At 34.2% G+C, this 3,556-nt stretch overlaps 1 pseudogene; it reads left to right on the forward strand.

Annotated features, from left to right (window-relative positions):
* Positions 1-841: 841 nt before the first annotated feature.
* Positions 842-3,208, forward strand: LOC115071837 (annotated as a pseudogene).
* Positions 3,209-3,556: the final 348 nt, after the last annotated feature.

Genomic DNA, 3,556 nt, shown 5'->3' on the forward strand with positions numbered 1-3,556 from the left:
TGCTATAATGATTATACATTATATGGATGATATTTTGTTTGCTACTAAAGATGATCAATTATTAAACAGTTTGCTTTATATACTTACTAGACATCTTGCTGAGTATGGATTAATTATAGCAGAGGATAAGATACAAAGAGAAGAACCTTATCACTATTTAGGGTATGTTTTAAAACGGCAATGCATATATCCACAATTGGCACAAATTCGATTAGAGAATTTAAGATCATTAAATGATTTTCAAAGACTTTTAGGGGATATTAATTGGCTTCGTCCTGTACTTGGTATTCCTACTCATAAGTTACACAATTTATTTCAAACTCTTCAGGGTGATCCTGCTCTTGATAGTCCTAGAGAATTAACACAATTAGCAAAGCAAGAGCTTGAATATGTCGAATTTGCTATAAAAAATAAATTTCTGGAATGGGTAGATATTGATAAACCTATTGATTTGATTATTCTATTTACTCTTCATTAGCCTACTGCAGTGCTGGCTCAAGATGAGACTCCTTTAGAATGGATAAATACCAAACACACGTTTCCAAAAACTCTCATTAAATATGAGGAATTGCTTGCTACATTAATTATGCAAGGTCATAATAGGAGTATTGCTATTGATATAGCAATAGTATTGATATTTATATTTCTATACCTCAAGATTATTTTCAGTTTTTGCTTGCATGAACTGATGCATTACAAATAGCCTTAGCAGAATTTGGAGGTTTAATACATTATAGTAAACCTGCTGGCACTTTTTGGCAGTTTCTTCAAACTCATGCCTTCGTAGTAAATTCAATTATAGCTGAGGTACCCATTGCTAATGCATTTACTGTTTTTATTGATGGAACAAAATCAGGTAAGTGTGCTTTTTGGGTGTATGATCACTTATATAAAGTTTTCTTTACACCCTACACTTCAGCACAGCAAAAGGAATTGCAAGCAGCTGTATATGCTCTTGAATATTTTCCTCAAGCTTGTAATCAAGTTACTGATTCAGCATATATTAGTTATGTGCTTAACAATAGTTTTTCTGCAGTAATTTCTCAGGTTAAAACACCCCTGTGGGCATTGCACGACATGGTTGTGTTCACATACATGCAGGCAATACACTGATACATATAAATAACAAAAAATATTTTTTTAAAAAAGTGAAAGATATAGACATTAGACAGGTATAGTGATACATGCCTTTAATTTCAGTACTCAAGGAGAAGGCACATGGACCTCTGTGAGACTGAGGACACTCTCGTCTGCATAGCAGTTCCAGGTGAACATAAGAAACATTAATTACATTTACTGTCTAGGTTCATTCTAGGTGATGTGTTAAATGTTGAAACAAATTTGTTTTAACTGTATTTGTAAATTGTAAGTAAAAATAACTTTGCAAAGTCCAGTGAGATCAGCGTGTAATACTTTTTTTTAAATATTTGCCTCTATACTTTTTGTCACTGTCTCAAGAACATCTCTTCAGCAATGAACTACTTGTTTATATGTCACACATTTTTAAAATACCATGTTTTTCTATCTACATGGATGAAACAAAATGGAAGCATTTTATCAGTTAAGGTCTACAATCACCAAGAATTAAGGTCTTATACCACCAACAAAAGGAAACAATGAGAGATGGAGGCAGAGAAGTATGGAGGATATTTGTAGCTTTCTTTCTAAAATAAAACCTATCCCTAGACTGAATCCAAGACAATATTGGTTGTGTTCATTGCCTCCAAATTAGAAAGAAGTTGAGAAATCAAGACTACAAGGTAAAAGCATAATTAAATCCACAAATCAGTTTCCTTTCTAAATTGGACTTTCTATTTCCTAAGAGAATGATGTGTTAAAATTCATTCAAGGAAATTACTACATATAAAATTTGGGAATGTCTTCTAAGCACTACTGATAAAATGGCTTAAAACACCTAAAATTATATAAGCCATAAACTTAGATATATCTATTAGAGTCTGTTAATTCTTTGAAAAGTAGATATCATGAAAACACTCCCAACTAACTCACAGTCATTCAATATTTGTCTTCCATCCATACTTCTCACGATGATAGAGGCCAGCGTGACTCTGATTCTTGGGTCTTGTTAACTTTCCTGTTTAACTTTTCATATGGTTTCTTCTTCAACAGGTGAAGTCAAAGTCTGTGTTACCACAAACAACTGGGAAAAACCTCATGGAAGTGACTTTCTTCACCCTCACTGGATTTGCAAATCACTCAAAATTACAAGTCAGTCTGTTCTTGGTGCTTCTTTTCAAATATCTGTTCACTGTGCTGGGCAACTTTGGGCCAATCACATTGGCCAACTCTCAGCTCCACAAAACTGTGTACTTTTTCCAATGTCATTTAGCTTTCATTGACATTCTGTTCATCCATTGTAATACCCAAAGCACTAGTCACCTTCCAGTCCTCACAGAAATCTCTCTCCTTTGTAGGCTGCTTTGTTCAAACACAATTGATCTTATTTAAGGGTGAGACTAAATAGGGTGACTAGACTCTAGTGGATGATTACATCCACTAGATGAGTACATGCACTGAGGGACATTGGTTGTACAAACTTGAATTAATAGGTCTTAATATATATGACAGAATGCATGAAATCTGGTATGGGAAAGTTTATAAAGATAATAAAGATGTTTCATATGAAGTGCACAAAAATTCAATTAAAAATATACATTGAGAAAAGAATTTTTTAAATGTACTTTTCTGTTGATTGGGCATGTAACTGTTTCCTTTGGGAATTCATGGCCTATAGTCACTATGTATCTGAAAAACCTTTTTGTATTTCATGTTTATATCCCACAAAGTTTTCATCTGGCTGGGAATAACGCCTTTTGTGATAGGCATTATGTGAAGGCTCAGAACAGATCCTTTGAGCTTCGTTCCAGCTGAGGTTCACACACCTCAGTTCTGTCCTCATCATCACAGTCTTTTACCTGGCCATCATCTCAGCTATCCTGAGGATCCAGTCTGTGGCAGGCAGGTCTTCTCCACCTATGCTTCTCACCTCACAGGGTTCACTGTCTTCTATGACTGCCTTATTTTTCCCTATTTGCCACCTGACAACACATCACTCTCACCCAGGAACCTTTAGCCTGGGTTCTACATCATTGTCATCCCTACGCTGAACACGCTGATCTACAGTTTGAGGAACAAAAATACAAAAAATCCTCTCCTGAGAGTGATCAATAGGAAATTCTTTCCATGAAAATCTTTTCATATCACAATTTAGAAAAACCTGGATAACCATCTCTATTACTTCAAGCAGGAGAGTAACCTCAAAACATATAAACTTCAAAACATATAACCTCAAAACATATAAATCTCTATTACTTCAAGCAGGAGAGTAACCTCAAAACATATGACACAAGCTATATAAACTTCAAAATATATACCTCAAAACATATAACCTCAAAACATATATATATCTATTACTTCAAGCAGGAGAGTAAAGATCATTTCAACATGTAAAGCTTTCATACAATAGAAATTTATAAGGGAGTTAAAAGATATATGGTCCTGAATAGATGAACATGTCAATGCATAAACATTAAGT

Source organism: Nannospalax galili, unplaced genomic scaffold (assembly GCF_000622305.1).
Source record: "Nannospalax galili isolate Female #2095 unplaced genomic scaffold, S.galili_v1.0 scaffold360, whole genome shotgun sequence".
Taxonomy (NCBI): domain Eukaryota; kingdom Metazoa; phylum Chordata; class Mammalia; order Rodentia; family Spalacidae; genus Nannospalax; species Nannospalax galili.